At 40.1% G+C, this 23,435-nt stretch overlaps 1 protein-coding gene across 3 annotated transcripts in view; it reads left to right on the forward strand.

The window, feature by feature from the left end:
- OSBPL1A (oxysterol binding protein like 1A) overlaps positions 1-23,435 on the forward strand; it is a 217,468-nt gene that overhangs the window by 99,832 nt on the left and 94,201 nt on the right. Inside the window, exon 1 of one of the 3 annotated variants that reach the window (XM_007448594.1) lies at positions 9-57. The exons of the other annotated variants lie outside the window; for them this stretch is intronic. The gene's annotated coding sequence lies outside the window, so the exon portion shown is untranslated. Of the gene's footprint in view, positions 1-8; positions 58-23,435 lie in introns of those variants that run through there. 3 annotated transcript variants of the gene reach the window in all.

Consider the following 23,435-nt stretch of genomic DNA (forward strand, 5'->3'; position numbering starts at 1 on the left):
CTGCTGGAGCCTCGAGGAGCGCCGGGCGGAGCGCGCTGCCGGGGAGCCCTGGCCCAGGTGGGTGGGCGAGTGCCTGCGCCGGGGCAGCTCAGGGACGCCCGGGGACGCCGGGGAGGGAAGGAGGAGGGTGGCCCGGCGAGACCCAGGGGTGTAAGTGGATCCAAGAAGAGTTGGGCGCGAGTGTGTGGGGAGGGGTGCGCGAAGCTGGGGACCTTGCCTGCCCAGCCGGGTGTGTGTTTGCATCGGTTCCTGCGGGAAGAGCCGCTGAGGGGTAAAGCCCATGAACAGATATTTTTTTCGGCTAAATACTGGTAGTAGGTCAGGTAGGGCCGGAGTGGGAGGAGTAAGGCACGGAAAGACATTATTGTCCTAAATAACCTTACAAGTTAGTGATTTTTCGCCTCTCAGACCTGGCAGACATTGAGATGAACTTACCATCCGCTGTTCAGAGGCCGCTAAGATTCCCTGAAAAAACGAGGAGGGGAGATGCTTGAGTGGATTGAGAAGAGAAACTGGGGTTGGGGAGTGGGGAGGTGGCTTTTAACTTTGTTTTGATTAGGGATTTTTGATTACTCATAGGCTTTCTTTGTAGCCTAAACCAGTGGAGAATCATGGTCCCCAGCATTCACAGCATGTGGCTAGTTTTGTGTTTTCTGTTGTGCAGGTTTTTTTCTGGATTTGGAGGGAGGGTGGTACTAAGGAGGGGAAGATGCCAGGGAAGAGCTTTTCCAGCGTTCCAGCTTTTTGAGCGTTATTAAAGCTATTAAAAGTTTCTTAATTTTAATTAGGTTCAAAGACAGAATGAAGGCATTTCATTTAGAAGACAGCATTGCTTAGCAGGAATCTTTTGCAAAAGAGAAAAATGCTTGAAATGCGTGTTGGTGGAGTAATGTGTAGGCTAGAATATAGGGATCTAAATATAAATTTTCTTTTCATTTTGAGGACACACCAAAGTTAATCTCCGGTCCAAATAATGTTTGATTTTGACCTGGAAGCTGATGACTTTGCAAGTTAGCTCAGCTTGAATTGAGTAGATGTTTAATCTGAACATGAAGACCCAGAGAGCTATTTTAGCCTTTGTCCCAGTAACTACTTTTTACTAGATTGGGGGCCTAAAGGGATTTGTATCACTGTGAATATAATTGCAGGACTATAGTCTTCCCTCTTTAGGAGCTCTTTAAACATTAATTTTAGGGGATTTCAGTGATGGTGAAAGTGAACCCCACAATGGCCCCTCCCGTAGTTGTGCACTGTGCAGAACAGGGAGGAATTAAAAAGCTTATTAGGTTTTCCATATTAAAAGCAAATGCATCTACTGATAATCAAGGTAGTATATAAATATGATCCAAGCACATATTAAATATTATACATACTTCATAACATAATTATGCAACACCATACTTTAAGCTCTATGTTCAATTTTTGACTTTGTCATTTACATTCTCTTAAAAAGGATTGTGATTTGTGGTTGTGTAGTTATCATTGTGTATATCAGCTCCATGAAGATTATAAGAAAACTTCTAATTCCTTTAAAAAGTAGGAATTTAGAATTTTTACTTAGTCCACATTATTCCTGAGTTTTTAGCTTGTTGTGTATATAATCTAGAAATGTACCTGCTACAACTTAGTTTTGGAAGCAGCTGGGACATAAGTTAAATGTGAAGTTTGTGTAAAATGAAGCTGGTTTGTGTTTTGGTAACTTCTGTGAAGTTTTTGAACAGAAATACATAAGATTTTAATTAGTAGCGTGAAGTGTATGTTTGTGTGTATGTATTAGCCTTGTGATGCTTGGTATGACCCAAGATCTATCATCATGAGTTTTTGTATCGCACGATAGTACCAAGACTGTAACCTGGCTGCAGTTGTGTTTGTCTTGTACACTGCCGTTTTCCAATCAGAGTGCAGCAGTGTCCGACTTCTGCTCTAGCTAATGAGTTTTGAACGAGTTATAGGCAGACATAATTTTCCTCTCATTTTAACTTCAGAGTGTTAAGGATGTAACCCCTATACAACTTTATAATGGTCCACCATCGATTTGATATCTATTACTTTATGTAAAATTTTCCCCTTAATTCAATAAGTATTTACAGAATGCTCATCTTGTCAGATACTGCTGTACCAGCCTGTCTTCATAAACCTTAAGAGATGACTGCAGGAGCCAGATGACTGACTAGGTTCTTACAGAAAGCACAGCATACACAGGGGGAAGAGAAAGGGATGAGTTCCAGCAAATAGTTCATTAAGACTGGAACAGAGTGGGATAGGTAACGAGAAAGTCACGGCTAGATCAGTGGAAGCAGGGTCGGTCTTCTTGAAAGACTGTAAAATATGCCTGAAGAGTTTGGATTATTTTGGGCAGTTAGAATCACTGAGAGATTTTAATCCCGGGGGCAGGGGGAGAGATTTAATCAGATTTGTTTCTTATGAGAAGGATTAGAGGGCAGGCCTGAAAGCAGAGTGGCCAGGTGCAGGAATTCGAGAGAGAGATAATCAGAGTCTGAGCCTAGTTGGTGGCTGTGGAAAAGGAAAGGAAGGTACAGAGCAGAGAGGAGAGAGACTTTGGGATACACAGTATGAGTAGGAGCTGATCATAGATTGAGTGTGAGGAATGAAGCCGGTGGAATTAGATGACCCCACATTCATGGCATAAGTCACAGGATAGAAGGTGACTGAAGTAGGGAGGAAAGGGGAGGATGAGTTCACCTTTGAACACGATGACATCTGAATAAGGTCATCCTGACTTGTCTGATAAAAACTTGGGAATCTTTAGTACTGGAAGTCACCTGATTAAACATGGTGATCGAGGCTGAAGGAGTAAATAATAATACTAGCAGAAGTGTCGTTTAAAGTTTGAAATCAAACGATGAGTACTATCTGTGGAAGAAAGAGAGCCAGTGGAATGCACTGAGGAAAAGCAGCCTGGGGGGCGGCCAGGGGACAAGAGGTCCAAGAAGGTGAAGAGTAGCAACTGAAACGAATCTGTTCGATTTGGTAGCCAGGTGTCTTTGATGAGGGAAGTTTTAGAAGCTTGACAGCGTGAAGCCTGACTGCAGTGAGCAGAGGAGTGAGTGGGGAGTAGAAAGTAAAAATAATGAAGATAGACTGGGGTTCAGTATCTGTAGACAGTCCATGAATAATTACAGTTTTGTTCCTTTCTTTCAGTCCTTACACCTCTTATTTATTTTTCTTCTTTCTACTGTACTGGTTAGGGCCTTCAGGGCAATGTTGAATAGCAGCCGAGGTGGTAGGAATCCATGTTCATCCCTGGTATTTAAAAGGAATCTAATGATTCCATGTTAAGAAAGATATTTGGTTCATAACATTTATCAGGTTAATGAAGTTCCCTTTCATTCTTATATTGTTGAGTTTTTGTTTTTGTTTTTATCATGAAAGGGTGTTGAACTTATCAAATGTTCATTTACCAAGAGAATCATGAGGTTTTTCTTTTTTTTGTGAAGGTGGCAAATTATATTTTTAGATTCTTTTTATTGATAAGCCATCCTTGTGTACCTGGACTAAACCTAACCTGGTCATAATGTATTATTTTTAACATTCTCCTCAATTTGGTTTGTTTTGGTTTTTAACATGTGTTTATAAGTGAGATTGGCTTGTAATTTCCTTTTTTTGTTCTGTCCTCATCAGGGTTTATTATCAAGGTTACACTGGCCTCATATAGTGAGTTTGGGAGTATACTCTCTTTCGCTGTTCTCCGGAAGAGTTGTATAAAATTGAAATGGTCTGTTCTTTGAAAATTTAGTGGAATTGTCTTATAAAACCTTACCTTTGTGAGTTTTTTTTTTTTTTTTGGACCAATTAGATGTATTTAATGGTCGTAGTGCTATTTTAGTTTTCTATTTCTCTTTGGGTCAGTTTTGACAAGTTACATCTTTTGAGGAATTTTATCCTTTCCATTTAAGTTTTGAAATTTGTTGTTATAAGGAAGTTCATAATATTCTTTTATTGTCTTTTTAACTTATGTTCATTCTGTAATTATGTATTCCCTTTTCTAATCTTTTCCCATTTTCTTCTAAGGTTTATTTGGCTATTTCCAAATGAATTTTGCTCTCCTTGTAAGATCAGTCTCATTAAGGCTTTGTTTATTTGATTATTTTTCAAAGAACTGTCTAGCTTTTATCTATTTTATCTTTTTCTTTTAAATTTCTATAGTTATCTCTATCACTTTTCCCTGAGTTTATTTTCTTCCTATACATTTATTATTCTCTGTCTCCTTAAAGTGGGTAATTTGTTCAAAATTCGTTCCTTTCCAGATTTCAATTCTAGATTTCAATTTTCAATACTAATTCTAGTATTTTGTAATACAGTGAATATATTACTGCTAGCTTTATCCATTACTTTGATGATTTTATAGACTTGAATAATACATTTCCTAGACTTCATCATTCCAGACCGAGAACTACTACTGTATGTAGTGTACTGCCCTCCGAATAATATTTAAAATACCTAAAGTTTCTGGAAGGTTTTGACTACTTCCAATTTTTTTTTCTCTTACCCAACTTCCCTTGTTTTCATTGCTTGGCATCTCTCTCCATTTCTCTTCCCCACCTGCTGCTCAGCTTCTTCCACTTTTTCCCTCACCCCCTCTTTTCTACCCCTAGATACTTTGTGCAGTGGAAGAAGAATGATCGTCTTCCCTTGCCCTCTGCCCCCACTTTTTTCTTCTGTCTTCCGGTTTTCTACACTCTAACCACCCCCCACCCCCATACCTGCAGGATTTTTCCATTATCTGCTCAACGTTGTTCATCTTGCTCTTTCCTTCTCCTTAGAACCCTGGCTCCAGCACCAAGGAGGAAAAAGAAGATAATTTGTGTCTTATTTTCCTTAGATGCTCAAAGGTTCATCATTACGTACCTGATGATTTTTGTTATTCCTAATACAGTCCAACTGATGGCAAAGTTAGGGAGAGTATAGGGCAAGGCCTAGGAAGATGGCATAGATGGTAGAGTCTGAGCTCCTGTTACCTGGAGTCCTGAAATATGGGCTCTGGTATTAGTGACTTTTTCCTTGCTGTCTGACTCTGGGCCTCACATTCCTCCTGTGTAACAGGGTTATTAACACAGACCCCTTCTCTCTATTTCATGAGTTGCTGTGAGACTCAAATGAGATAAGGATAAACCCATCAGTTTTATGTTAAGACAGTCTTCCCGAGCTTTATTTTCAGAAAAATATCTTGAAAGGATTTTTTGCTCAATTCAGGGACAGAGAGGTGGCGTTCAAGTGGTTTGTGGCCTGGGTTGCTGGATCCGAGAAACCCTGGTGGGAAGCAGCCGGTGGTAGTAGGAATGACCAGAGCACTGGAGCTCCGCCCAGTGGTTGAAAGGGATTCAGAGGAGGTGTCTGTCCTCTGGGGAAGGGAGCTCATAGCCTCACCGGATGGAGAAGTGGACACGTTGTTACATCCTGTGGTTGGATCTTAAGCTGCAGTGATACCATCTGTTCCTTTACCTATCTTTTTATTTGTCACATTCAGGACACTGTGCCTTTTTGAGGTACTTGAGAAATCACCCTTCACTTAAAATGTTGGTATGAAGGAGATTTTATTGTTCTGGGTTCTGGACAACTGAATTGCAAATGAAGTGTGGGAATATAATTCTCCTTAATAAAATTTCTTAGAAATGATTTAACTTTGAATATTTTCTTCACTTATTTTTGTTACTTTGTTTTGTGGTATGGATGAGTTGTTTAAAATCACAAAGTCATAGACTCAATCTTAGATTGTAGAGCATCTACAAGTCTGGTGATTTTCAGGTTTTACTGGGTGCTAAAGTAGATGCCAGTGTACGAGAGAGGTAAAAGTAAAAGCACCTCCTCATCCACGAAGGTGCCTCCATACAACACAGTTTGAAATGATTGTTACAGTTGATCTCGTCGCCTCCATTCTTACAGGTGAGAGTAGGGCCTGGAGAGAGGGTTCGATACCTCCCCGAGTTTATGTAGCTAGGAGGGGCTACACTTAGAGCCAGATCCAGGGATCTGCCTCCAAATTCAATGCTGAAGAACAGCACACTATATCACATACAGCTTGAATTAGGAAAATTCATCCGTTAGAGAAACAGTCCACCTTGTTTCAAAGCTGATGTGGACATTTATAAGCTAATTTCTCGATTCGACAAAAGGATACCAACTTTAAAAATAATCAGATGGCCAAGAATATTTCAGTGTCTTTGGATTATGCACAGAATACCTGTATTCCAGGTTCGCAACAGGAAACACTCTCCATCTTTTTGTGAAAATTTTGCTTAGTCGAGGTCACATTTTTGGAATATATAGAATTTATCCATGTCTCTAAATGTTCTAAATTTTATCCTAAAATTAAACCATCAGAATGCTACAGCCTGGGCTGTATTTTCTTGATTTTCTGAAAAATGTCCCTCACTGAATTTTAAGTTGGAATTACACCCTCCATTTCTATTCAGGGGCATTTCAAAACAATTTAGCTTAAGTGGCATTATTGATTATTTTGCCCTCAGATACTCTTAATCCCCTATATATTACCCTGAATAAGAAATTAGAGCTGAGGACAAAGAGGGAGTTTGTTTTCCCTGAAGAAGTGATATATTTTTTTCCTTGTGGACAATTAAAAGGGCATAATCGTATTTCTCTTTCTGTTTTGGCCTTAGGAGAATTCAGAGCCAGATTTGTGGCTTGTCCATGGTATCTGTGTAGATGCCATCACTTGTAGGTCTTACCCCATTATTGTATCAGAAGTTGTTCTGTGTTTTCATAGCCTCCCCGTTTGGAAATCACTGGATTACAACATTCTCTTGTGAATTGGTTGGACGTGGCTGTGCCCCAGAGTGCATTCAGATATGATGATGATAATTTGGGGATTTTTCTGCAAGTAGTAAGTACTAAGTAAATAGTTGTTAAAACATTAGGAACGGATTTGCACTTAATACTGTGGTTTTATTTTATGTGAAGAACATATATATTTTGATATTAGTTGACTTTGTAATAGATCATTTCAAGGACCCAACTTAAACTATGTGATATGTTACAACAGGAGCCTTTTTTTCATGTTAATGCAAATCAAACTGTTTATTTTATATTTGGAGAAAAAAATTTTAATTATTTTATTTGTGCTAGAATTTGCATGGCATAAAATTTACCATCTTAACCATTTATAAGCGCATAGTTCAGTGACACTAAGTACATTCATATCGTTGTGTAACCATCACCACCATCCATCTCCAAAACTCTTTTCATCTTCCTAAACTAAAACTCTATACACATTACACAGTAACTCATCCATCATTCCCCTCTCCTCCTAGCCCTTGGAAATCATGCTGCTACTTTCTGTCTCTCTGAATTTGACTACTTTAGGAGTCTCATATAAGTGGAATCATACAATATTTGTCTTTTTGTGACTGGCTTATCTCAGCATAATTCCTTTAAGGTCCATCCGTGTTGTAACATGTTAGAATTTTCTCCTTCTTTAAGGCTGAATATTATTTCGTTGTATGTATATATACCACATTTTGTTTATCCGTGCATCCGTCAGTGTTGTGTTTGGGTTGATTCAACCTTTTGGCTGTTGTAAATAATGCTGCTGTGAACATGAGTGTACAAGTATCTCTTTGTGTCTGTGCTTTTAATTCTTTTTAGCATATACTCAGAAGTGGAGTTGCTGAGTCATGTGGTAATTCTATTTTTAATTTTTTGAGGACTTGCCATACTGTTTTGCGTAGTGGCTGCACCATTTTACATTCCTACCAACAGTGTGCGAGGGTTCTAATTTCCCTACATCCTTGCCAACGCTTTTTCTTTCCTGGGTTTTGTTTTTCTTTTTATAGTAGCCATATAATTGGGTGTAAGAAAATAATTTTTTTTTAAGTGGAGTTAACCATGTTTGCTTTCCAGATGTTGACCCCAGGTTGCCAGACTCTACACTGGCTCATAACCGCCCTGCAGAGCAGTGCTTTCTCATTATTTGTCAAACCATTCAGAAGTTACCCTGGTTCAAGTGCAGCGGAGGGTGCACAGTCCCTTGTTTCCCCTCCAGTCAGTAAAAAACAACTGCACAAAGCAGGCATGTGGTTTCCATGGACTGTAGACTTGGTTTAAGTTCATATATCTGTATTATACTTTTATGTTATCTTTCTGTACTTTAGATACCAATTGTCAATTTGCTGTTGTATTTGGAAGGATAATTGCTCAATTGAAAAGAATTTTATCTTGTCTACAAAGGAAAATGAAAGTGCAGGTATGTTTGAATTGTGGTAGATATAAAATATGAGACAAGGAAATTGATATAGAGTTGACCCTTGAACAACGTGGGTTTAAATTGCACAGATTCACTTACATGCCAATATTTTTGAATAGTAAATACTACAGTACTACATGGTCCGTGGTCGGCTGAATTAGCCGATGTGGAGGAACCTTGGATACGGAGGGTGGGCTATGAGTTATACATGGATTAACCCCTGCGTTGTTCAACGATGAACTGTACTTGAGAAAAATCAAGCCTACCTTCACTTGTACAAGGGAACTAATCAAGGAAAATATGTGTTACTCAAAATCAGAGCACGATTATCCTCAGCGTTAGAATTGGACAGGTAATTTAACATATTCTATAATGAAACTATTATTATTTGATCTTTAGCCGTTTTTAGGAGTATAAAATTTCTATAAACTATGAAGTCAAAGGAAAATTTTAAAAATAAGATGAAAACTTGGGAAAATGTAACCACAAAATTATAAAAAGGGATCTTAGAGGTTACCTAATTTTTCTCCATTTGCAAGAATCCTCTCTCCAACTTCCTGCCAGCCAGATGGTCCCTTTATGTGCCATGTAAACACTGCCATCGATGGGCATACAGGCAGGGGGTGCCAGTGGTTACAGGCTTGGAGCTTGAGTCAAACCCAGACCTGGGTTCGAGCACCGGCTCCATCGTTTACTGGTTCTGTGATCCTAGGCAGGTTGTGTCATCTCAATGAGTTTGAGTTTCCTCATTGTTAATAATACCTACTTCATAGGATTGTGGGAGGATTACATGAGGTGGCACACCAAGTATTTACCATAACATCTGGCGTATAGTAGACATACCTAGATGTTAGCTCTTGCACTTCTAGCTGCTACTGCTACTCTTATACATGAATAATCTTTCAGGGCCACCCAGTCTACTGTAGGAGAACTATAAATACTAGAAAGCTGAAACTTACATTAAGGCGAGGTTTTTCCTCTTCTTTTTTCTTTTTCCTTTTCTTTTTTTTTTTTCTAATTCATGGTTTCAAGTCTGTGCTCTGCAGCATCACAAAAGAGTGAAAGGAATCACCTGTTGTGACAATTCATCAGCTTTTGGAGCGACCAATAAATTCTTCTTCCCCAGGTCAGGCATCTCCAGGCTCCTTCAGCAGTTATTCCTGTGTCAGGCTTTCCAGATCCTTTCTTCTTACTCTTCACCGATTGCCCTCAGGTTTTGTGTCCTCCAGAAATGAGCCTGGCGTCCCACATGAAGTTGGGGCGCAGAGCACGGCCCTTTGCGGTTGGCTCTCTGTCCTGCTCCCGGGAAGGAACCTCTAGGGCTATGATGGCCTCCACGGCGCTGAGGGGTGGACCCGGCCTTTCCGGCCTCTCCTTTGCTTCACTCTTGCCCCATTCGCTTTGTTCTGAGGACGGTGGCCTCCTGTAGTGCCACAGACTCGTAAGCCCCCCCCCCCCCTCAGAGCTTTGCTCTCCCTCTGCCTGGAGCGCTCGCTCTTCTCTTGACACTTGCTCTGCCCCCTCACCCTGGCCTTTCATCCCGTGGCGCTTGCCCGGCAAGCCCCTGGCCACCCTGGTTCCTGGGACACCCTTTCGCCTCCCAGCTTCATTTTTGTTGTTAGCGTTCTCCACCACCTAACACACTGTGGATTTCACTCCTTTACCTGCTTCTTTCCACTTGGTAGACTGTAAGTCCTCTGTGTGCAGGTATTTTGGTCTGCTTTGTTCACTGCCGACTCCCTGCAGCCTGGAATGCCCGGCCTGGTGTAGGTGGTTGATGAATATTTGTGGCATGAAGAGCCCAATGGGAGGATTGGCTCCCCTCTATGAAGAATTTGTGTCATCTAGGCTGGGGAGGGGTGCTTGGGCACCAGTTGACAGGGGTCCTTTTTTGTTTTGTTTGAAAAAATCGGAAATTTTTTTTTTTTTTTTTAGAAGACGTTGGGGGTAGGAGTTAATTAATTAATTTTATTTTTGCTGTATTGGGTCTTCGTTTCTGTGCGAGGGCTTTCTCTAGTTGTAGTAAGCAGGGGCCACTTCATCGCGGTGCGTGGGCCTCTCACTATCGCAGTCTCTCTTGTTGCGGAGCGCAGGCTCAGTAGTTGTGGTTCACGGGCCTAGTTGCTCCATGGCATGTGGGGTCCTCCCAGACCAGGGCTAGAACCCGTGTCCCCTGCATTAGCAGGCAGACTCTCAACCACTGCGCCACCAGGGAAGCCCCGGAAAAAATTTTAAAGTGTACTTAAAGAAGGAAAAATTAGAAGCCATGTTCGTTATTTTAGGACTTTGGGAATTTTCCAGTCACTTTGGTTGCTTAATCAATATTTTATTGAATACATAACCTTATTTGCTCATGAGAATTTTGTTTTGTAAAAATCAATATTGGTCATTAAAACAAGGATATTTATTCTTTAACTTAACAGAGCTTTCCAAGTAGTGGGCTTAAGAGTAATGATCTTTTCAACCCTTAGAATGGCCGGAGCCCCAAATCAGGTGCTTGGTCTCTCCTGTGTGCCATACAAAGGTTGTTTTCCGTGTGTGCCAGAACTTGCAAAACTTGGGAAGCACTGCTTTAGACACAAAATGTTTTCTTCAGATGGAGTTAAAATCTGCTGAGCTGTGATTCAAGCATATTTTAGTCATCCCCTCCCCCCGCCCAGTTTGAGAACCATGAAAAACACTTGTCAAAACAGAATAAAACATCAAAATTCTGTAAAAAGCAAAGTTATTGTCTTTGTGGACTTAATGATGTTCAACAAAACGATATTTCCAGAGACAGAGCTGAAGGCATTAAAAGAGGGGAGTTGGGGATCATGGTGTAGCTGTGCAGTGGAATAGTCCTCAGCAGTGAAAAGGAAAGAACTGCTCATAGTTGCAGCAACACGAATGAATCTGAAAAACATTATACTGAGTGAAAGAAGCCAGGCACAAAGGAGTACACTCTGCACAATTCCATTTATTTGAAGTTCAAGAGCAGACAAACCCAAAGCATGAGTTACAGAAATCAGAGCAGTGGTTTGCAGGGCTGGGGACAACAGGGAGAGTGAGGGGACCTGGGGGAAGGAGAGAAGAGAAATGGTCTTTATCTTTATAGCAGTGCTGGTTATGTGGGGTGTATGTTTGTGACTATTCGTTGAACTCTACATTTAAAATTGATGTATATAATCTCTCAATAAAGTTAATTAAGAAAATTAGAGTTGGTAGGGCGTTACCTTTTCTAGTTACTTTCACCAACAGAACTATCAGCTACAGAGCCCTTGAATAACATCTGAAAATAGGATATGTTTAGATTATGATTAAACTTCTCTGCTTTTAAAAATGGTTGTTTACCTCCTGCAGGATTATCTCTAAAAAAAGAAATGTATTTCAGGGATACATAAGATATATAAATCGGTGGTGAGTGATTACATAAGAGTAAGCTATTTTTAGGTAGAAGCTTTGCAGCCATGATGCAGCAGGAGCGTGCTTAACAGAATCTCCGATCGGGTTCCTATAGTAGATGGCTGAGAGAGCCATGCACGCTGCGCTATAGGAGAGTACCTTGTAAGCATCATTTTGTGTTTGATGCAATGCAGATTTTTCAGATTTGCGATTTTGATGCAAAAGTTTGCAAACATCAGTTCCTAAATAGACACATTTAAAGATATTTTGCTAATTGTAAAATTATGAGAGATTTATGAAAGACACATACACAAACATATATATATATATGTAAAACATAGAGCTATTTTCTGTAAAGCGTAGGGAAGAATATAAACACCAGAGCCCGGCAACCACTGGCAGGAGGTTTTGGTTTGTCTTAGTTTGTTTGTATTGGCAAATGCACAAATACAGCAGACATTGCAGTTTGATATCCTGTGTTGTTTTCAGTAGTATCAGAGTATTTTTCTTTGTCATACATATTCTTCAAAAATATGTTTGAGTAAGAAATGTATTATTTTGACTCCCATTGTCAGTGAGTGAGTGGTCTTTTCACTATGCCCTTACTATTGCTAAATATTCTCTTTTTTTAATAGCTTTATTGAGGTTATAATTGACAGACAATAAATTGCACACATTTAAAATGTAGTTCAGTGAGTTTTGATGCACGTTTACATTGTAAAACCATCATCACTTTCAGGATTAGGAATATTTCTGTTACTTCCAAAAGTTTATTCCTGCCCGTTGTGTTACCACCTCCTCTTCCTTCTTCCCCCGTCCACAGGCAGCTATTGATTAGCTTTCCATCATTAATTAATTAGTGCTCAGTAGGCATTTTCTAGAATTTTACATATATGGAATCATACTTTTATGGGGGTGGAGGAGGTTCAGCTTCTTTAATAATGATTTGCAGATTTATCCATGTTGTTGCTCGTAGCAATAGTTCTTTCTTTTTTATTGCTGAATAGTGCTCCATTTTATGGCTGTACCACAGTTTATTCACCTGTTGATGGACATTTGGATTGTATCCAGTTTTTGTGTGGCGTTTTTGTGTGGACATAACCTTTCATTTCTCTTAGGTATCAATAAATACTTGGGAGCAAATAGAATGGCTGGATCATATGGGAAATGCATATTCGTGGGGGCTTTCTTTTTAGTTTGTTTGTTTTTTTTTTTTTTTAAATACCACTTTTGTAACTAACTGCATACTTGACTGTATTACCATTGTTTAGCAGGCTAACATTTTTTTTTTTTTTATAATACACAATGTATTTATTTATTTATGGCTGTGTTGGGTCTTCATTTCTGTGAGAGGGCTTTCTCTAGTTGTGGCAAGTGGGGGTCACTCTTCATCGCGGTGCGCAGGCCTCTCACTATCGCGGCCTCTGTTGTTGCGGAGCACAGGCTCCAGTCGCGCAGGCTCAGTAATTGTGGCTCACGGGCCCAGTTGCTCCATGGCATGTGGGATCTTCCCAGACCAGGGCTCGAACCTGTGTCCCCTGCATTGGCAGGCAGATTCTCAACCACTGCGCCACCAGGGAAGCCCTTTAGTTTGTTTTTTAATTAAAAAAATTATAGCGTTTATATAACGTAAAATTAACTGTTTTGAGCATAAGGTGCATTGGCATTTGGTAATTCACAGTGTTGTGTAACCATCACTCTGTCTACTTCCAAAACATTTTCATCCCAAAAAAGAACCCTGTACCCATTAAGCAGTCACTCCCCATTTCCACCCCTACCCCCGGCCCCTAAAAATGACTAACCTGTGTTTTGTCTCAGTGGATTTGCCTGTTTTGGGCATTTCTTATAAATGGAATCATTCCGTGTGTGAGCTTTAGTGTCTGGCTCCTTTAGCCTAATGTTTTCCAGCATCGTGTGCATTGTAGCATGTATCAGTACTTTATCTTAATGACTGAATAGTATTCCATTGTATATATACAACACATCTTATTCATTCATTCATTTATGGACGTTTAGGTTGTTTTTACCTTTTGGCTATTGTGAATAGTGTTACTTTGAACACTTTTGTGCAAGTGTTTGTTTGAAGATGTTTCAGTTTTTTGGGGTATATACCTAAGAGTGATTTTTCTGGGTCATATGGTAATTCTGCGTTTAGCTTTTTTTGAGGAACCACCAAACTCTTTTCCACAGCATCTGCACCATTTTACATTCCCACCATCAGGGCACAAGGGTTCTTTTTTTCCCCATCCTCACCAACACTTACTGTCCTAGTGGCTGTAAAGTGATACCTCATTGTTACGATTTGCATTCTTCTAATGACTAAAGATGTTGAGCCTCTTTTCATATACTTGTTGGCCATTTGTATATGTTTGGAGAAATGTCTGTTCAAGTTCTTTGCTCATTTTAAAATTGGGTTGGTTGTGTAAAAAGTTTTGGTCAAAATAAATATGCCATGAGGACATTGCATTTATACATATACACAGTTTTTCCATAAAAGATTTTTATTTAGTTATTTATTATTGAGAATATATCTTCTTTGATACATTTTTTCCCTTAGAGGTTCATTTAAAAAAAACCAACTAGTTCTTATAGTCCATTATTCAAACATGGTTTAGCCGAGACATGTTCAAAGCAGCTGTAATCTTCTATAGGGCAAACATCCCACACTAAATTGTTTTTTCATATCTTCGGCAATTTTTTCTGTCTTACAGCAGTATTTTCTGACAAAGGAATATATCTTAGTTTTTCATCACACTATTTTCTGTCTACTATTTTTTTGTAATTTGAGAATAAGTATTTCCTCAAGTGATTTGTAGCTTTTTGTCTTTTCTATTAAAAACCATTAAAGGAGTTGCTAAACATTTTATTACATTTAGTGAAGAAATTGAAAAGGTAAAGCTCTGGACTGAATGTCATGTAACTTTAAACATCACTGAAGAAATTTGGGGAAGTTTATCTTCACCCTCTGGATGCTTAGCTTTTAAATGTTGAGACAAATGTCATGACTTCATGTGCTCATTAGTTTATATCTCAAGGCATAATAATAACCCATAAATAGAGGGTGACCTGCACACATCCATATATCTATGTATATGTATCCACATCCATATTTCATATGGTCTTCTGGAGAACTGGTTTGTGTGATCTGTTTTTACCAGGGTAGCTGACAGAGCTCCCCCTGGCAGTAGAAGCCTTTGCTGTATTCCCTTTGTTCACTTTGTTAGCATCGTTAGTATCTTCGATCTGGATTTCCTTTGTGGTGCTCTTAATGTTATGGGTGTATTTTGTGAATTAACTGAAACTCGATGATATAGTCTGTAAGTCCTCGTAACCAAGCTCTCATGAACTGCAGTGCATCACGATACCCTGGAAGCAGTTGCTTCTGTCAGCCTCTGAGTGGTAGTCTCCACCCTTCCCCGAAGTTACTGTGCGTCCTGCACTTGACCCTTGACCAAGTGACCTGTGGACCATGTGGAGGCACCGTTGTTGTTAATCTGTATATATCATATCTGTATATGTAACATTTGGTCTAATATTTTTACAAAAGTAAATATAAAAGACTTCATAATATTCCTATATCTCATGGGTACACACGCTCCACTTTGGAGACTGTAAATGAAAGCAAGTAAAGAACCATTGAAAAGCTTAAAAGTAATGATGGGTTTGCGTTTTAAATAGGTGTACTGGGCAGGAATGTGAAGTGTCTTTTTGTCTTTTTCTCCTTCTGACTATAAACTCTCCAGGGATTAACAAATCTCTTCTTCTATTGATACTTTATATCCCTAGCAGTACCTTGAAATAGTAGTACCTGCCCAGCAAATATTTAACTAAACTGAAATTCTCCTGAATTGGCAATTGTTATCCAGAAGCCACATTAGAATAATTTGTGGAGTTTTTGAAAAAAACATCACATGTATTAGTGTTGGTATTAGCATTGAACAACAACAAAAAAAACCCCAAAGCCAAATAACATGAGCTTAAGTTAGAGAATTTCTTTTTCACCTTAAAGAAGACAGGAGGTAGGCAGTCTGGGCCTGGTGTGGCAGTATCAGGTGTCGGCGGCTATTGCAAATACTAAAGTCTAGTCAGAAGGAAGGAAGCAAGCAAGCGAGCAAAAAATAGGAGTGTGCCCTTCCCTTTAAGGAGACCAGGTGGATTCCTTACATCACTTCCATTCTTGGCCAGAACTTAGTCATGTGGCCATAGCTGCCAGAAAGACTGAGCAGTGGTGTTTAAGATGGGAAGACTGAGCAGTGGTCTTTAAGATGGAGGGCATTGTTAATCAACTATGTTCCAATATAAAACAAAAATTAAAAAAAAAAAATGATGGAGGGCAGTGTAGCCAGCTAACAAATTGAGGTCCTTACTAAGGAAGAAGAGGAGACTAGATACTGGGAGAAATCAGAGTACATGGACCTCATTCGTTCTTTTAAGTCCTGAGGCAGTAGGTCTGGGCTGAAACTGGGCATTCTGATTAAAAACCAAACCAAACCAACCCTGTAGCTGCTCCACGTATACTCTTCACGATGGAGTATCTCAACTCTAAGCCAAGTTTGGAACAGAACAGATCTTAAAAGAAAAGAAACCCTTCTCCGGGGGAGGGCATGGATTCAGCCAAGTTCCTAATCTACCTAACAATCTTGCCATTTTACAGTGATGCCGTTCCTAACAGGGGTCCAAGGGATGGTTTTAACAAGTGCTTTGCTGTAGTCCAGGTAACTGCCTGCCCTCCCTTATTTATCTGGTCCATCAGTCTAGTGACCCCATTCCCCCAAAAAGTGAGACCCTCTGCTTCTAAAATTCCTGATCGTGGATTGCCATCGACTGTGTTTAGGGTCTTATGGTTATTGGCAACACCATGGGTTGGACAGCTTGTGGGCTTTGGCGTTAAAAGATCTTGGTTTCAGGTTTTTTTTTTTTTTTTTGCGGTATGCGGGCCTCTCACTGTTGTGGCCTCTCCCGTTGCGGAGCACAGGCTCCGGACGCGCAGGCTCAACAGCCATGGCTCACGGGCCCAGCCGCTCTGCGGCATGTGGGATCTTCCCGGACCGGGACATGAACCCGTGTCCCCTGCATCGGCAGGCGGACTCTCAACCACTGCGCCACCAGGGAAGCCCCGGTTTCAGTTTTTTATTCTTCTCCTAACCTTTGTCAAGTTACTTAAACTTTATGATCTTCAGTTTATACATATATGCCTTCCTCATAGGGCGGTTAGGAAGATTTAATGAACAGTATGTAAAAGTGCCTTTTAAAATGTAAAGTGCTATGCATATACTTTATCAGTCATAGACAGAGACAGCCCTGTGTAAGCAGAACCATTGTTTACACAAAAGCTTAGGAAGTTAAGCCCTGTTTTTCTGCTAGATGAACTCTCATACTAAAGTTAAGAATAGTGAGATTTTAAGTAACATTTTTGCTCAGGGTCGTGCACTTAAATTATTAGTTCTGGGATAAACTGTGAAATACTTGTTAATACTGGTTAAAGAGATTTTATCAAAAAAAGTTATTTTGCATTGCTTCAGTCCCCCTCTATTCTCTCCTATTACTACACACCCCAATGTTCTTCATTTTAAAATTCTGTTTCAAGACTTACTATTGAGCATGTCATATGCAACCATTCCAGGCACTTAGGGAATACAGTCATGAACAACTATTTAATCGGGAGATTGAGACATGATTAAAAGAAGAGACTTTTTAAAATTTCAGAATCTTTATTGAGTAGGTTGATTTGGAATTTTACCATTTTCATATAGCCAACACTGATTTTTTACATTATATTGAAATTGCTTGCCACGGTTTAATATATACTATTACGTGGCAGTTTAACATCCTGTTCTGTAATTTATGTGTTGCCTTAAAAACCTTTTGAAGTTTTTAATGCATTATATACTATAATCTAGAATAATTTGGAGATTGTACATTGATGTAGTAGTGCTCTTAGGAATATAATTGTGTAAGTGCTCACTTCCGGAATGTAAAATGTACATAGTTATGGAAATTGCACTTCATTGTCGTTGTTCCTTATGTGACTGTTACAATCAGTGCCAACTGATTCAGCTTTGCAATTGAAAGAGAAAATTATTATGAAATCTTACCTGTACCAAGTTATTTCAAATGCCAGAACCATCGAGCAAGGGAGTGGACTTCATGTGTATTGAATCTACTGCTGGTAGCATACCATGGAAGTGAATGGTACTTTTGTTTCAGAAGACATATTTGTCTTTTCTGCTTCTTTTTTTTAAAAATGTAAAACTGCAACTTAGTCGCATTGTTTATATGTAGCATTATTCTCCCACTGATTTTATTTCAATGGGAGGTTATTTTTATTTATTTTTTAAAATTTTTATTGGAGTATGGTTGCTTTACAATGTTACGTTAGCCTCCACTGCACAACAAAATGAGTCAGCCATACACATACAGATATCCCCTCCCTTTTGGACTTCCCTCCCATTTAGGTTACCACACTGTATTAGGTAGAGTTCTCTGTGCTATATAGAATGTTCCCATCAGTTGTCTATTTTATACATAGTGTCAATAATGTGTATGTGTCAATCCCAGTCTCCCAATTCCTCCCTCTGTGGGAGGTTATTTTTAAACCAGACTGGCAAAAATAACTATCAGATAGTCTGGGTTTATACTGATTCTTCTAAGAATCACTAGCCCTTGCTTTTTAAACTCTCCGTTTATTTACCCTGTTTCTTAAGTGACTCCTGGGCTCTGTCCTAGATATGGGAATAGGCAGTTACCCCCAAATTCCTCCTTGACTTAAAATGTCTGAAGATACATCTGGGAGTAATTGATTTAACAGATTATTAGCAGAAACTGCAGTTTAACAAGCTCCATTGAGGTCATTTTACTTAGAGCATGTCAGTAAGTCAACAAGCAGGTAACACCGTCACCTTCATTCCCAGGGCAGAGCGGAGGGACAGAGAAGTATAGAGGTAATTCCCAGTGGGGTTTCCTTTTCTATTGGCTTGAGCCAGATTGAGGAAGATGGCAGTGCCAGTAAGAAAGGGGCATTTTTTTTTTTAATGGTGCCAGGAGCAAGCCACAGTCTATTATGAGCAAAGGGAAGATTCTGGAACAGCTGCCTTGTGTTGGGTTGACCAGATTAGTGTGAATGAGGCTTTGGAGGGCCTTGGATATGATCTCATTTGAAATCTCAGGGCAAGCTTTTCAATGCCGTGTATAATGTTACAGAGACTGGTAGCTTCTTACACATCACATGTCGGGACCTATAGGTTGAAGACCTCTGTTTCCTATTCTCTCTAGTTCTTATATGCACTAGAAGAAAACTTGGTTACACATACCTACCTATCTGCGTCTGGGCACGCACATGCTGCCCTTTCTCCTGCAGCTGAGGATGAGCTGGCCGTGCCCTTAGCGAAGGCCAGCTGTGTGGATTAGAGCGCATCCTTTCATTGCAAGCTCAAGGACATCATTCCAGCAGTTCTCTCCTTGCACTCCTACATCACTAACTTCCTCTCTGTTGAATCTTTCCCATCGATGTAGAAACATGCTGGGTTGTCTTTCATAATAAAGCCTACTGACCCCCACACCCCCTTCCAGGAATTGCCCCAATTTTATCCTTTCCTTTTTAGCACAAAGAATAGGCTGTACTTGCCCTTTCCAAGTTTCCTTCTCTCATTTCTACTGACCCACTCCCGTCATGCCTTTGCCTTCAGCATCCTCTTAACGCTCCACTGAGCCTTTCCTTGTCAAGGTCACCATTGACCTCATCACTAGATCCAGAGGGCTTTTCTTAGTTCTCGTATTATTTGATCCATCATCAGCGTTTGACATGTTTAATCACTCGTTCCTCCTTCAAGTACTTCCTTTAGGCTTCCAGAATACCACACACTCCTGAGTTTCCTTCTGTCTCTCCTCTTGTTTTGTTTCCTTTGCTGGTTCTTTCTCGTCTCTCCCATCAGAAGGAAATCCCAGTCCTTGGATTTCTTCCTGTGTCTTGTCTCACTTTCTCCCTTAGTGATTCTATCTAGTCTCAGAGCTTAAAACATAATCTGTTTGCAAAGGACTCCCAGAGTTATATCTCTAGCCTGGACCTCTTCCCTGAAGACCTGATTTGGTTATCTAATTGTCTACATGACATCCGCATGAACGTCTCATGGTAACTCTCATGTATGAGTTCCTGATTGTCCTGGTCCTGCAGTCTTCCTGCATTGGGTAATGATGACGCTATCGTTAGTTGCTCAGGGCAGAACTATGGAGTCATCCTTGATTCTTCTCTCGCATCCCATAGATGTGCCTTCAAGATACATCCAGAATCTGACTACATCTCATCACCTCCATTGCTATTACCCATCTCTTACCTGCATTGTTGCATTAGCCTCTTAGGGATCTTTTGGATTCTAAGCTTGACCTTCCCCCCAGGTCTCTTCTTCAGCTTATCAGTCAAGGACATTGTGTTAAAATGTAAATCAAATAATGTTACTTCTCTGCTCAAAACCATGCAGTGGCTCCTCTTGTCAGTCACAGTCAAAGCCAGAACTCCTACAGTGGTCTGCAAGCTTTCTGCAGTTCCCCTCCCCACCACAGCCTCCTTGCACATCCTACCTCATCTCCATTTCCTCCTATCAGACAAATCTGCTTGGCCACTGAGGCTTATTTATAGTTAAGTAAGTGTCTTTCTTAGTGAGAGGAAGGACTGAAAGAAAAGGCTTCAGGAACATAAGGAAATGTGTACAGTTGAAAAGGCATTGAGGGGATGGCATAGGAGAAGGGCATTAGAGTCAGCGAAACCCTAAAAGTTAATGTGTGCAAGGGTGCTTCGTAAATCTGTAAAACAAAGCAAATGTATACTATCCAGTCATGAGGATATGTTTCCATACTTGATCATGCCTGAGACATGGGATCAGATCTTGATGGTCCTGCACCCTGGGGGTGAGAGTGTGATTCAGCCTGGCTGTGAACCTGGAATAATGTCTGCTTGCATTCACATGAGAGCTGCCCCGCCCAGAGCAGTGCTGTCGTCCTCAACGAGCAGAAGAGCCCGTACCAGCTGTAAATGACCAGGACCACTTCCAACAGCTATGTGGCAGTAGCAGGGAGAAGTCAGCATATTGTTGGTCCTCTAACCACGGAAATAAGTGCCAATGCAATTCCTTATCTAAGAAATAAAATTAGATGTTTTTTAATTCAAGATGTAGTATTTTGGTCATAAGCCAATATGTCCTTTGTTATAGCCACACATCCAGTAACAAAGAAGAAAGGAGAAAGGCTAATGCTGTTGAACTGACCAGAGTGTAGCCAGTTGAAAGAGCTTAACTAGATTGATCATCAGGGCCAGAATGTCACGTAACCTGTAATTGGATAATTGGCCACAGTGTTCTCTGAACACTAATCACTTACTCCTGCTTAGTGGTGTGTCTTTGCCAGATTTCATCATTGTCTCTGCCTGATTTAACCTCTCAGAAACATAGGTAAGTAACAGGGTGCTTTTTAGAAGGAGAGAGCCGATGCAGTGTGTATTTACTGGCTAGCACGAGACTTTTTAAAACGCTGAATTCTTTTGCTGGCATCCATTCACTGACGGAGTGAAGAACACTTTGGAAGTATTCACTGTGCATTTCACCCACCAGCATGAAATGGAGTAAGATGAAAGGGGGTCATGTTGAAGTGATGTGAGGAGATTACTGGAAAGGCTTGAATTTGCATTAGTCTTAAGGGGCCACAGACACAGAGCAATGTGTCTATTAAGAATAATTAATAATGTGTAACTATTAAATGTGTGATGGTTCAGTCCTTAAGTTGTTCCTAATAAAAAGGTTGGCATTTATGTTTACTTGGTTACATGTTGATTTTTGTTGTGGCAGAGTGGCTGAGGGCATAGATTTTATATGTGAGTTTGAAGAACTCACATACCCTATGCTGGAAATGGCCTAATGTAATTACAGACACGTGCTGGGCTTCACTGATTTTGTGAAGGAAGGAAGTTCTTTGTTCCCTTAATACAAACTAGGGTAGTTATAGTTTGAGGATTTAAAAAACCATAGTCATATGCATGTATCAGTGCAAGTGTTGATACACAGAAAGGTGAAGCGCTGTGCCTGGCATTTCAGAGAGGGATTTGCATAAAGGTACTGTTTCTGTTCCGACGTAACTTCTAAGCTGGCACATGGGAATTCGGAGACAGAGTTGAAAAGTAAGATGAAGATTTTATGCATAAGTTACCTAAGAACCTATTGAGAAATATAGGTGGCGCTGCTAGAGTTCTTCCGTTTGTTTGTTTTTTAATTTGAAGACCACTGTGTTGAAGCCACCCCTTAGATTATTCGACAGCAGTAGAATCCCATAAGTTGCTTATGCAGAACTTGTACTCTGTATCACTTGATGAGTAGTTCTGCACTAAACTTCCAGTACAGGATATCCCCTAAGTGTTTCTGAAATACTGAGATTGTAATAGATTTGGAATTACATTGTTCCAGTTGACTGTTCCAGTTGATTGATTTAATTGACCAAAAAGCATCAACTGCAGTTAAGTATGTTCTTAGATATTTCTTTAAAGCGACAAGAGAGCGCTTTACTAGTGCAGTTTTTGTGACACACCTACTCTCAGCTACATCACTTTACAGGATGGGGAGGTATTGCCATTTGGTGGGAAGTTTGAGGGTAAGGTACCTTCAGTACAGAAGAGCCTGTTATGCTTGAAATTAATACAAGTGCCCTCAGATCAACTGACAGATAAAAACAAGGTGAAAACCGGAACTGTAGGTAGAGCCTCTTCTCTCCCTTCTGCTCCCACCCCTTTCCCTCCTTCTCTGAGGAACTAGTGAGAACAGATGTCAAGGTGGCGGAACTGCAGGGATGCTTACTTTAAATGGATAAAGGATCAGGATTTTGTGTATGGTTTTGTTGAGGGAACTCGATATTTTGCAGCCTCGATCATTTATTTTGCCACTTTTCTGAAATCGAGATGAATTTAAGTACTGAAACTTATGTATTTGTTAACCAGAAGACATAATTTAGTTGATTCTTACATGGAATGGTACAGTGTCAACAGCACATTTGCATTTTGATACTTGAACAGCTAAAAAAAAATAAAGCTAAAGGGAGAGGGGTAGGTGTAAAAGAGTTTGGATCTTCCTGCAGTGGTGTTTTTGGAATCTACAGCAGTGCTGATCTTTTCCATTCAAAGAACGGTTCATTTTGGATATTGTGGTGAATTTTGTAGGCCTTGTTTATAGGTAAGTGAGTTGTTTAACATATCAAGTGGAGGAAGAACAAATTTTTTTTTTTTTGGTCTAGGTTGACTTCAGCCGTAGTAAAAGTATTTCCTCCTTGGAGGTAAAATTTTAGGTTACAGGAATATTTTCAATTCCTTAAAAATTATATAAATATTTAATTTTTTTGTTTTGCATGTCTTTTCTGCTCATTAGTGCTTACCATTTATTGCAATTTTTATTTCATTATTGCAGTTCTAATAAGAATAACCTCGTTACTGTAATGATAGTAAATACTAAGATGCCTTGAGGACTGGGAACTATTCCCAAGATAATGAAGGTTTAACCCTATTTTTGTTACAAACTTAGCATTTTGGTAGAACTGTATTTTAAGTCATATCCGGGATTCTTGGAGTGTTGTACCTAACGCGCGGCTGTGAAGTCAGAACGTAGAGGGAGCTGCTGCATCCTTGGGGACCAAGGGGAGGAGACTGAGAGGGATGCCAGGAAGTGGAAGGCGAGGGTCAGCAGAGAGCAGCTGGGAGCAGCGGTGAGAGATTCGCCAGCTCCAAGACCCCGGAGCAGACGTTTTGACCAGGAGGAGGTTTCACAGGTCACCCCATCTAGTGCCTTTCAAATTGTTGGAACAGCCC

The sequence above is a fragment of the Lipotes vexillifer genome, unplaced genomic scaffold (assembly GCF_000442215.2).
Source record: "Lipotes vexillifer unplaced genomic scaffold, Lipotes_vexillifer_v1.1 scaffold168, whole genome shotgun sequence".
NCBI lineage: Eukaryota > Metazoa > Chordata > Mammalia > Artiodactyla > Lipotidae > Lipotes > Lipotes vexillifer.